Here is a 13294-nt window from a genome sequence, read left to right as displayed (position 1 = left end):
TTCCCTCTTGAGTTCCCTCCCAGGTCTCCAACAATCTCCGGGCGCGGAAAATGACACTCGTAATCTCAGTGCCTGAAGAGGTGCGCCGTGGTACGACCCCCACCCCCAGATACATTTTCCCTCTTTTCTATGGGTCCTTGGTCGCAATTTTGTTCAGCTCTCTAGCAGTTTCAACGTAGTGAATTTCGGTCACCCGCCTCACCCCACGTGCGTCCGCACCGGGTGCCGAATGTGGGCGGCGGAGCCCTGGGTGGCCGTCCCGGGGACCCCCGCGCCGCCCCTCCCGGTAGGGGGGTCGGCGGCTGTGAGAGCCGGTGCCGCGGGCAGAGGTGGGGTCTGCGCGCCGCGGGGGCGAGGGGCCGGCGAGGCCTGGGGGAGCGAGCAGAAGCAGGCTAAAGAGCGGAAACCCGGGCCGGGACCGGCGGGCTGCGCTGCGTCCAGGCATTAGAAGGGCGAGGACAGCCGATCTTTCCCGCTGACTTTATCGTCCCCCGTTCGGTCCTTGAGAGACCGCCTCCCTCGCTGCCCTGCAGGGCCCGGGGCTGCGGACGCGCGCCAACCCGGCCTCGGGGAAGGAGCCTGCGCCGGGCGCGCACCCCTACCTCCCCGGCTCGGAGCCCGGCGCTCACGCGTCCGCGTCCCGCCCGACCCCCTCCCAGCGGCTCAGCAAGGATTTCCAGCCAGTTCAGCAACGCTTTACAAGGTAGCGGGGCCTTTTCTTTCTTTTTTCATTTTCTGTGTTTTCACTGAACAGTAACCTGTCGTTTCTGCTCGGAGGGTCTCGGTGCTGTGTCTAACCTGGGAATTTCACAAGGCGCTTCTCAGAATCCAAATGCGCCCCCCTCCCGCCCCAGTTGGTGATGGAGATTGCGGAGTCTTCCGAAATAGCCCTTTCCATCTTATGTGATTAGGGACCCACAGAAGCGCCGGATTTTCCACGGTACATAATCTATATTTATTCCCCCCCCCTTCGTGCGCGCGTGTGCGCGCGCGTGTCCGTGCGCTCCCGTTCATTTCTAGCATCAGGAAACTCGTTCGCGGCCACTGAAAAGTCAGCAGCGGCTCACAACTGGTTTCCCACGGATTTCTGCCTCCAACGGCAGATGCTGTCCGGAAGCAGTGCCCCCAGACAAGCATGAGACCGTTATCTTGGAAAACCAGTTAGCCCTGCCGCGTAAGAAGCGCCGGGTGAGGCGAGCCTGGAAGAACAGCTAACGGATCGCGTTCGCCGGTGGGGAAAAGTGCGGCGCGGGGCCGGGCCTGAGGTTCGGGCCCGCACTTCAGCACCGGCGGGGATGGACAGCGTCTTTGGACCGGGCCACCGCCGGGACCCCACTGCGCCGCCACGGTCCTCGCTGCCGCCGTCGTCGCCGAGGGCAGCCCGGCTCCCAGGTCGGCGCAGCTAAGGGGCTTCGTCTCCGATGCTCCGGCGCCCCCCTGGCCGGCCGTGACAGACCGAAAGGGACCTTCTTCTGCCTGCTGCGACCCCCGCGCAGGGCTCGGAGAAGCTCACCTGATCCAGAGATTAAACTCGGCAGCAACTTGCAGGATAATTGTCGACAGGGGCCGGAGGAGCACCGGCAGCCCAGAGAGGCCGAAGTTGTCTGGCCTCTGAGAACCATGGGCTCTGCAGACGGGGTCCGAGCGCTCCGAGGAGGCCCGCGCTGCTCCAAATAAACAGGATGCTCCCGAGCGGGCTGCACCTGTTTTGGAAATAGCTTTGCGAGAGGAGCTTCTAGACCTACTCACAACTGGGCGTTAGAGAAACTGGAAGATTCTAATTCCTTTACTCGGCAGGTAAGTGATAATACTATTATTACTGCTTGTTTGTAACTCAAGCGACCACCCCCTCCCGCAAGATTTTAACAGAAAGATTAAAACAGTATTATTTTTTCCTTGTGGATTAAGATGATAAACAGTTTGATTTTTAAATGGTTGTTCCTGCGTAATGATCTTTGGGAAAATCTTGCCTAGTAAAGTAGTTGGATGTTTTACTTATCTGGGGTCCTTTATGTGACAAGAATATTAAAAATGATATATATGTGTGTGTGTGTGTGTGTGTGTGTGTGTGTAAGCCTATATAAATATAGTAAAATTTTAGTTGGATATTTTTGTTGATTATCTAGTATCTTTTTGAATCTGTGTCCTGTTTTCCCCCAAAAGAATACAATGTGACATTTTGTAAGTTTTTTTTTGTTTTTTTCTCTTGGTGTTATGCATGTAGTTTAAAGTGATCCTGTTTGTATTACATAGTATGCAAAACTCAAAAAGTTACTAGTAGTGATGGTTTCACCATCTGGTCTATTATATTTTAGATGAATATAGTATGCCAAAGTGTACACTTGGTCCCTCTCTCTACCCCCACCCTGAGTGTACCTACACTTGTGGATCTTAACCTACAGAAATACACACATTTTTATGCAGTGTTGTCTTTCTAGCCTTCCAAAAACTGCTTGCTCAAACCAGATCTGCCAGAAGGCAGAAAATGTGAAACTGTAGCGTGTCTTTTTAGGAGAACAGGTTTCCAAAGCATTCTTAGTCCTATGAAAATGCATTTGTCACTGAAAGCCACAAAGTGGTGGGGGGCCAAGAGTTTTGGGACAAACCATAGCTTTAAAGTGTTTATGAAATCTATTTTCCGTTGACTCTTACTTCTGTAGCTTTAGAACTGCCATCTTTCACAGTGACCTTGATGAGCACTCTGCTTTAAGAAAAGGGCTTCACAGGGTAAAGGCACAAATTTATAGCACATGCCTGACATTTCACTAAGGGCTCGGTGGGTTCTACCAAGCACATCCAGTTAGTGGGGAGCGGGGCTTGGCAGGACTGACTCTGACAACGCTGTGAACACATCTGATGCTGTGAGCACGAGCAGCCCTGTGGGGAGAGTTGGCCCTTTTGAAAAAGCGCAGTTCTTCAGGTTCTCCTTTTAATTTCATAGGGCATCTATAACTGATCATAAAATACATATCCATACTGCCCTGTTTTTCGGTTTCATCACTCAAATCCTTGGAGGCAGTTAAGATGGCATTGGCCAGTGTGCTGAAGGGCCCTTGTTTTGCGTTGACTGAGAGCAGAAACTGCACTCTGGGGACAAATTGTTCTTAACTGTCACTTGCCACTTACCACAAACCTGCTTGCTTAGCAGAAAGGGAGAGTGGTGTCGGTGTCATGGAGCTCCTTGGGGGCTCTGTTGCCCTATATGGGTCAGAAACGTCAATCTCAGGAGGAAAAATGCACTATTGATTTGGAATCCTTGCCAGGAGACCTGCGGTGTGCCCCTGACAAACCTGCTATTGTGTGTTTGGTTTTTTCCCCTAACCTGGAACATGAAATTGCCACATATACTAATTAATCATGTTTTAAGAGAGTTGCAGCCTGTTGCTAGACTCTGAGTGTGGTTGTCAGTTAATAGCACAGACAGACTGCCTGGTCAGGAGAGCATAAGATGGAAGCAGGCCTGTGGGCACATGGCCGCAGTTACCTTCTTGGTGGCAGAGGGGGCAGGCTTCCTCCATGTGTGACAGAAACAGCACAAAGTAAAAGTTACCCTGGGCTCATCCATTTAGAGATTTAATCACAGAGATAAATAACTGATTCACTGTTCCAAGCCCAGGCAAGCTGCCTAGAAGCTCTCCTTATCTTTGGGGAAATGCCATTGCATTGAGACAGCGTTTTGTAAACCAAGTTAGTGCCTATGTAAATTATACTCTCTAACTGCCCCCAGTCTCCTGAACTCCACAAAAGGAGTGGGTGGGCTAATGCAACCACACCACTTTTTGCACAGAATCCCTTGTCTATAAACAGAAATCGACACTTAATTCTAGGGCATCCGTATCCTATTAAAATAGCCCTTCTTCCTGATGTTTTTTTGGTCTGTTACCAAAAAAGGATGCATGAAGTTTGAGAAGTATCAGATACAGTATTCAATATCCCCTCTCAGAGGAAGGAGTTCTGTTGGTGGGGGTCAGTGTTTCTGTGTTGCTTCTACTTGAGACTCAGAGGAGAAAAGTGAGTAGGATTGCATAATGAGGACAATGGAAAGTGTATATAGGACTGCAGGATAATTTGAAATGAGTTCTGGAATCTGGTCAGTTACTTTTCTTCTTTTAACAAGAAATGGTATGCATGAGAGTGGGACAGAGAGTTCTGGCTTGAACCTTTTTATTATACAAATATTATAGAAATTCTTACCAGTCAGTATTATTATTTAGACCATCTAATTATCAATTGGATAATCTAGTGTGATTATTGACCATCAGAACTTATTGGATTGGAAGGTCCACAGTTTGCCTTTGGAATTGCTTGCTTGGGTTTGAACCAAGTTATATACATGTTTACAAAAAATGTAAAAGAAGAGATGATTATTTTGGAATTTAAGAATTCCCTTAATAATTGATTGTTATTTTCATACCAATTAAAAGATTCTAGGCAAGGAACCTGGTTATTCACCCAATTCTATTAAAAAGGCAAAAGCCACTGGAGAAAAGTGTATCCTAAGCCAGAAATTATTTCTACAGTTATCTCACCTCCAGTGAGTCATAGACTGGCACACAAATGAAGAGACCTCTCATTTTGTATTTTCTTCCTGTTTAGTTTGGCAGAATGAGTTGTGCATGGCATGCATGGAAAGAGACAGCATCCTGCAGCGTGAAATATGTTATGCATCGTGATGCAGCAGAACAAGACTTGTTTGACAGTTAGGACATGGGGATTCTTGAAATGCTGGTCATAAGATCTTGGGCAAGCCACTCAACCCACTACTCAACTTTTTCTACCTAACACAGGGTACTTTATCTACCAATTAAGATGCAGTCCTCTACATATGGTTGACATCTAAGTATTTGTGGAATAAATGAAGAGATGCATATGCTGGAATATTGAAAAGTCTCAATATGATGCTCTTGAGAGCGTTTTGGAAACTTAAGTGCTATATCTTTGAATTATTATGTCATCTCTTATAGCAATCATTCCTTCACTCCTCAAAAAAAGTCCCTTCTGATTACTATATGGCAATATGCTTCTTGCATTTAATAGCTTAAATGTAGGGGATATGTAGTATTTCCCTGGGAATTCAGCATCAATTTTCTTATATCTCTCAATGGAAAAAAATATTTTAATGCAGGGAGGAATTCGTTTAAAAATAGTATTCAAAATTGACATCATGCTTTAAACCAAATAGTCAAGACTAGGTCAACGTGACACCCAAATTTGTTTTAATTACCCTTGACCCTTGAGCAATGCAGAGGTAAGGGGCTCTAACTTCCTGTGTAGTCAAAAATTCATATGTAACTTTTGACTCCTCCCAATAGCTTTCCCAGGTGGCTCAGTGATAAAGAATCCACCTGCCAGTGCAGGAGACCTGGGTTGATCCCTGGGTTGGGAAGATTCCCTGGAGGAGGAAATGGCAACCCATTCCCGTATTCTCACCTGGGAAATCCCATGTACAGAGGAGCCTGGCAGTCCATAGGGTCACAAAAATGTTGGACATGACTGAGCACAACATGCGTGCAAACTGACTGCTAATTGCCTACTCTTGACCAGAATCCTTACAATAATATAAATGATCCATTGACACTCTATGTTGTATATTTTATGCATTTATGATGTACCTAAGTTTTTTTCTTATTTTTTAGATTTTTTTTGGCTATGCATTTCTTCAGATCATCACTGATCTCAAATATTTTAAATATATTTATCGAAAAAAATCTGGGTATAAGTGGACCCGTGCAGTTCAAACCCATGTTGTTCAAGGGTCAACTGTACTTTCATTTTGACCTGAAATGAATCAATCACTGCATTTTTGTCATAATTTTCTGGTCTGTAAAGGAGAAGTAATGTTTACCATTAGTTATACCAATAAGGAAGCTCATAGGATTAAATGGTCTTTAAAAACTCAACATCTGATAATACATCCAGAAAGCAATTTGTCTTGCTTCACTGACTAGTAAAGATGGAGTGGAAGTTGGACAGCGTGGGGCTGGTCCATGGGTGACCCCGGAAATGCTGTGGTCTTGGTTTAGTCCAGATTCTCTTCATAGGTGTCTCAGGAAATCTCCAGTTAAGAAACATCTTATGATTTATTTTCTTTCATCAGTTGGAGTTTTAGAAGTGGCTATATTTTTTTAAAAAATGTAATCGGTAAGCATTTGGTCTGTATAGATTCTAGAGTATCACTAAAAATACATCAAGAGTAAGTTTGAGAAATCTAAACTACAATTGGTGTCATAGTCAGTTTCCATATAGTCTGATGGTTAAACTATTTGACTGAACTGAAAATGGAAAATTCTATAATTGTGTAGTCAGTGATACAACAGTGATAAGTTTTTGGTTTGATTTGTTATCATTTACCAAAAAAAGAAAAAGTAAATAAACAGTAGAGGTAAAAAAAGAGGGAAAAAGTCATTAGAATAATGTTATTTGATCCAGAACCAGATTTTGGGTGAAATCTCTTGGTTTTCACCTGATTTAATTGGAATAAAATGGACTTCAAGATGGACTCGGCACAGAGCCGCAGACCATGACTACTCTGATTTCAGTACCATTTGTTAAAAACCAAAACTGACATATTTTGTCAGTCTTTTTCCAGTCCTTTCTGTCTCTTTCTAAAAGTGGGAGAATGAATCAGGACTTGGAAAAATAAAACTTCATCTTAATATCTTTTAGAAGTTTACGAGAAAATGTATCTCTAAAAATGAGGAGTAGCTGAGAAGAAATAACTACTCCATTTCTTTGGTCAAAATATTGTGGGAAAACAGTCCCAAGAACAGGCAGGAATGAAGCCATATCAACAATGTTCCACGATGTGTCTCTTCTGCCAACTCTTTCCCTTCTCTGTTCTCTGATACCTGCAATATCAGCTGTGAAAAGTGCAAGTTAGTCATACAGTTGTGTCTGACTCTTTGTGATTCCATGGACTGCAGCCTGTCCCTCTCCTCTGTCCATGGAATTCTCCAGGCAAGAGTACTGGAGTGGGTTGCCATTTCCTTCTCCAGGGGATCTTCCCATCCCAAGGATCGAACCAAAGTTTCCCACATTGAAGGCAGATTCTTTACCAGCTGAACCACAAGGGAAGCCCACAATAGCAGCTGTAACCAGGTGAAAACCTTGGGGGAACTGTAAGACCAAGAGAAAAACAGAGAACCAGCTGTTACGATGGTCTGTTAAATGCAGAGCTGCCTCCAATACAAGTTTTGATGTAGCTTTCAAGAAAAAGGGAGAGGTTATAAGGTGGAAAGAATAGCAACTGTCCACTGCAGTGTCATGAAGAATCTACCAAAGTTTTCTAGGTCAGTTTCTATATCTACTGTTGATAGAATGCTCAGGAAGGTGGGCTCATAGGCTGTTTTCTGTCTAAAAGCTTGTTTTTGCAGGACGTTTTATTAACAAGATGAAATGTTCATAATGTGACCTCAATGTAATTAAGATACCCCAGCTTTGTGGGTGTCGTCTCAGTTTATTACTCAGAAATGACTAATATCCCGCGGACACACAAACAGGGCCAGAGACCAATGTGGATAATAGTACTTCTGGCTGCAGAGCTTTTTTTTCTGTATTTTTTCCCACAGTTTTATATAATATTTCCTCATTTATCAAGTGGTAAGCCTATACCAGTTTAGCTCAACAATTTATCTTTTGTTTCTCTGGTCTGATTTTAATATTGAAGAAATAAAATTTCCTAAGAGCAGATTAATTTAATTGCCTGAATACACCTCTGATTACATCTCATATGAGCAAGTAGTTACGTGGTCAGGACCTTTAGAGCTCAGGTAAGTAAGATGAAGATAGTTCATCTAATTCATTACATTCATAAACACACAGGCTGCTCATTTTTCTTTTCAAGTCCATCCTTTTTCTCTATTTACAAATCCTTTTAAGTGATTACTGAAAAATGAAACTTGCCTACTATCCACCTAAGCAATGTGTTTTTATTTTCCATTTTATATTTTGTTTCCATGACGGTAAATTTCTGGGAAGTCCTAAAGTTATAGTATTTCACTGTTATATGAGGTTTAGTGGGCCATATGACTGCATTCCAGGTGACCCAACCTCCTTGAGTTCCCATCCTCAGTGAGACTCAGCACTTCTGTGGCTTCAGCAGTTTTGTGAAATTCCTGCCCTAGGGCATCTTACCTATGAATCAATCTCACAGCAGGACTGAGGCAAACATTCTGATTCCTGTTTTGCAAATGAGACAGTGAAGTCCAGGGAAGTTAAATGAGTCTCCATACATTGAGTCAAAATTAAGATTTGTGTCAATATTTAATATTTTCCATACTTTGTAGGTGGTTTGGAAAGAAGAAATATCTTTTGTCCCACTGATTACATGCTTCACTTGCTTCAAATTATGATTATAAACAAAGAAACCAGAGATTGTATTTTACTAACTTTTGCTTTTACTGTCTAAAGAACTGGAAGGGTTTAGATTCTCAAGGATTTGGAAGGTCTTGCAGATTATCTTGACCTTAATCTTATTTGGTGGAGGAGGGAATGGCTACCCACTATAGTATTCTTGCCTGAAAAAATCCCATGGACAGGGAAGCCTGGCAGGCTACAGTTCTTGGGTTTGAAAAGAGTCAGACATGACTGAGCAACTAACACTTTCACTTCCACAATCTTGTACAAATAGGAGGGTTTGTGGATATTGTATTTGTATGTTGAATGTCATATTTTAGAAGCATTGGTGAGTCAGAAAGGACCAGGGTTGATTCTGCTGCAGCGACTCAAGTTTGAGGTGATGAGAACTTGACCTCATGGGGTGAAGTTGAGCAGTGAGTCAGTTGAGACTGGATGGTAAGGTGATAGGTGACGGACTGACACACAGGAAATGAATCAAGCTAGTCATGTGCTTGGTACCTGCCGTGGGCTGGATAAATACAAATGCACTTGGGCATAAAACACCCATCTTTGGAAGGAAAGCTGTCAGACCTGACTCGGGATGTGTCCAGTGAGTGAGGAACAGGTGCGAGGAGGAAATCTTCCCCACCCAAGGATCAAACCCTGGTATCCAGCATTGCAGGCATATTCTTCATCATGTCTGACTCTTCCTTGGTGGCTTACATGAGGAACCTTTGGTTTTAGACAGAGGTGCAACCTGACATGTCCAGCTCAGAGCTGGCAAAATGGAAATGATTGCTGAAGCCGTGAAAATATATTAGCCTTAGTCTCTCAGTCTTGTCCAATTTTTTGTGACCCCGTGGACTATAGCCCACCAAGCTCCTCTATCCATGGAATTCTCCAAGCAAGAATACTGGAGTGGGTTACCATTCCCTTCTCCAGGAAATCTTCCCCACCCAGGGATCAAACCTGGGTATCCAGCATTGCAGGCATATTCTTCATCGTGTAAGCCGCCAGGGAAGCCTGAAGATATATTACCTGTTTGAGAAAAAGCAAGAAAAAGTAAGAGTGAAAGTTGCTCAGTCGTGTTTGACTCTTTGTGACCCCATGGACAGGGACCTGCCAGACTCCTCTGTCCATGGAATTCTCCAGGCAAGAATACTGGAGTGGGTTGCCACTCCCTTCTCCAGGAAATTTCCCTGAGCCAGAGATCGAACCCAGGTCTCCCGAATTGCAGGCCTATTCTTTACTGTCTGAACCACCAGGGAAGCCCAAAATATCATATCTTACATAATAAATCTAAAAGAAATACAGATAATACTTGGGAACAGACCTATTTAAACTCATATTTTCTCCAGTAAATTATATATTCATTTTGAGTGATCATGTAAAATATATCAAACAGTCAAATAATTACTCATTTTTGTCACTGGAAGATTCACTTTCTTCCACTGCTGATATGTAACCTGTTGCTGATTTTACTTGAAAGGCTGCATTTGATCTTCAGTAATAATAAAATGTCCTTTCATTATATAATTTTTATATCTCATTGACATTAGATCTTATGTAAAGCTTCCATATTTTGCTAAAAGAAATTTCTGAGGGTAAAAATAAGTGCAGTGTTCTTCAGATCAATCTACGTGTCCTCAGTGCTTTTTCTCTCTCATGTGATGAATAACTTCCATGGGAATGACTAGAATTTCCAAGCCAGGCCAGGCAAACAGAAATTTGTTTTTGTCTGATTTTCAAATTCCTTTCTCCAGCCTCTCAGATTCTCCAGATAACTTCCTGATTGTATCTTGGTATAAAAGGAATAAATTATCTAGTTTCTGGTGGCCAATTAAGTTTTCTAAGCCAACAGTGTGCCATTTAGCCAGTTACCTTGCAGAGCCCTAAAAGGCCCCCAGTAATGTGCAGAAGAGGATGTGCCACCAAACAGTGGGGGTATCCCCTCATCACTGATGCAGTCAGTGGTTTGGTACATCCACGGGAGCTGCTTTGACTCAGTGAGTCACGTTTGCATCAACATGGGGGTTGAGTCAGGGAGTCTGTGCAAGGCTGGCCCACAGAGATTAGGAGATGTGGTCAGGAGAGCAGGGCAATGTGAAAGGGTACCCCGCCCTTGAGAAATGCAGCTATGCTGTCAACTGCTATCTGCATGGAATCTCTGTGCCATTGTCTGTGTACTTGGCAAGCATCGGCAAGTCAGTCACTCATGGTTACAAGAAGTTATCTGATTATAGATTTGTAAAGACATGTTCTTTGTGAAGTAATCAGCTACTCCACAGCTATGAAATTAAAAGATGCTTGCTCCTTGGAAGGAAGGGTATGATGAACCTAGACAGTGTACTAAAAAGCAGAGACACCATTTTGCTGACAAAGGTCTATATAGTCAAAACTATGGCTTTTCCAGTAGCGGTATATGGATGTGAGAGTTGGACCATAAGGAAAGCTGAGCATGGAAGAATTGATGCTTTCAAACTGTGGTGCTAGAGAAGACTCTTGAGAGCCCCTTGGGCAGCAAAGAGATCAAACCAGTCAATCCTAAAGGAAATCAACCCTGAATGCTCATTGGAAGGACTGCTGCTGAAGCTCCGATACTTTGGCTACCTGATACAAAGAGCCAACTCATTGGAAAAGATCTTGATGCTAGGAAAGATTGAGGGCAGGAGGAGAAAAGAGAGACAGAGGATAAGATGGTTAGATAGCATCACCGACCCAATGGACAGGAACTTGAGCATGTTCTGAGAGATAATGAAGGATAGGGAAGCCTGGCGTGCTGCAGTTCATGGTGTCGCAAAGAGTCAGACACGACTTAGTGACTGGACGACAACAACTACTCTAGTATTAATGTAGTGACCAATGGCTATTTTTGTCCTTGCCTTTTTGACTAATGGAGTAATTACTTTCTGCCAGTTATAAAATTCAATGACCTCAGTGTACATGGACGGTCAACACAGCTCTGTGGTGAGAACACTTCTGGTGTATCTTAGTAGTTGCACTGATTTTACTTGGCTGTTTACTTTTACGTTCTGTCACTATTCCACCTGAAATATCCTTTGGGAACCTTTGTCCTTGTACTTCTAGGTCATATTCTGGACAGTATATGCATACTAATTACATACTGTCCTACCCACTAAATCACAGGTGTCCTACATTTTTCAGGCAACTGTCAACAGTATTGATGGGTGTTGATACATTGGTCATGCTTATGAATGTATAAAACTGTTTTGAGAAATAAGCAATTCTATTACATAGAATTCAGTGTGTCTTTTTCCAGTGAAAGCGAAATTTCTTTAAATCATATCCATACTTAATTTTTCTGAAGTTTTCTCTTTTGGTTATGTATAAAAGCAGTAAATCATAAAATAATCAGTTAAATGTAGCCTAGAAATAATTTGGGCTTCCCAGCAGGCTCAGATAGTAAAGAATCTACCTCCCAGTGTAGGAGACCTGGGTTCAATCCCTGGGTTGGGAAGATCCCCTGGGGAAAGAAATGGGTACCCACTCCAGTATTCTTGCCTAGAGAATTCCATGGATAGAGGAACCTGACAGGTTACAGTCCATGGGGTTGCAAAGAGTTGGACACAACTGAGCATCTGAATAACAGCAACAGGAATCACTTACATTATTTTTACAAGCATATAAATCCCCCACTAGGCTATTTTCTCCTGAGCAGAATTAACCAAACTCCAAATGAAATGCACTCTCTTCCTTCCACGTGTGTCTCCAGAATATTTGCATGTGAGCTACACTTAAATGTGCTTAGCTTTGCCAGATCACTGAGCTTTTTCAAGTTTATCAAGGATACACATTAAGAAATTGGGTGACACACCAGTGGGTAGAAGTCCTGGGCATGAATCTGAGACTATGTTATCAATATACCTATTCTTAATGAACGTAGAAGTTGACCACTTGGAACAAAGCCGAAATGTGACCAAAAAAAAGTGTTTGGCATTTGATGAATTACTTAGCATCTCTTTTCGTAAAGAATAAAAGCTCTCTGGCTCCCAACAAAGAGTTTGTGAGCTGTATGGCAGTGTTTTGAACAAGAAGATCATTTATAAAAGCAGTCTTTATATTTAGGAAATAATTAGGGATGCAGCTGCAGGTTTTAATGACTTTTAATAAAGCCTGTTATAAAGTGAATTAGCAATAAATGCTTAGCAGAATGATTCTGAATCAGGACATGATAGAACATTATTAGATCTGTTTATTGGATTGTTAAGGCAATATATGTTTATGTAATACCAGTGGTTTTGTCATTTTCTAGGATATTTTGAAGAAAAGTTCAAGGTGGGTTGAATTTTAATGAATGGGAGGAGTATATTAACTAGCCCTGATAAACCAGTAAATGCTTTCATTTATAACTAACTGATAAAATGAAGAATCTGAAAGCTTCTTAAATTTCTGCTATATTTGGAATTATGGAACAATATTCATGTTGAAGATACAGTATTCTGATCATTTAAATTTTTTGAGCCTTTCATAAGGAAAGTTGAATGTACTTTGTAGAAAATAATACTTTGTTAGAAATAATCTGTGCTCAAAGCTTGCTTGGTTGGCATTGCCAAAATCTAAATTTCAATGTCAAGTGGTCAGAATACTGATGAGTAGATGCACATACAGCTTATAACTCACCAGTTCCTGTTTGCCCAAGTATTTTCAGGCCACCTGAGCATGCCAAATGATACAGGGTAGATTCCTTTTAAGGATCAAGTGTCATCTGTGACCTCAAGGAGGCCAGAGTCTAATGAGGCAAAGCAAGGGCACCTGGAGTCATGAAGTCCCTGGAAGATAGAGTTGGAGATATAGTCACCGATCAGCAGCTTAAGAAGCTGACCCTCAGAACATTCCGGTTATTTGCAGAAAGGTTCAAATTTGGCTCATGGCTTAGTCAACATAGAACCATAAATTATGGTTTAATCAGTGAGATGCTGCAAGGATGGTAAAGGAA

The 13294-nt window shown here is 42.6% G+C and overlaps 1 protein-coding gene across 5 annotated transcripts in view; it reads left to right on the top strand.

The window, feature by feature from the left end:
• Window positions 1-271: 271 nt before the first annotated feature.
• SNTG1 (syntrophin gamma 1) overlaps window positions 272-13294 on the top strand; it is a 377579-nt gene continuing 364556 nt past the window's right edge. For 3 of the 5 annotated variants that reach the window (XM_081497977.1, XM_081497973.1, XM_081497978.1), the window contains exon 1: window positions 272-1797. The gene's annotated coding sequence lies outside the window, so the exon portion shown is untranslated. The remainder of the gene's footprint in view (window positions 1798-13294) is intronic. The other 2 variants (XM_081497974.1, XM_081497976.1) reach the window with 2 other exon arrangements.

The sequence above is a fragment of the Giraffa tippelskirchi genome, chromosome 6, assembly GCF_054371585.1.
Source record: "Giraffa tippelskirchi isolate mGirTip1 chromosome 6, T2T-mGirTip1v1.2.pri, whole genome shotgun sequence".
Taxonomy (NCBI): Eukaryota; Metazoa; Chordata; class Mammalia; order Artiodactyla; family Giraffidae; genus Giraffa; species Giraffa tippelskirchi.
Note: the sequence above shows the minus strand (reverse complement) of the source record. Positions and strands in the feature narration are given on the sequence as shown.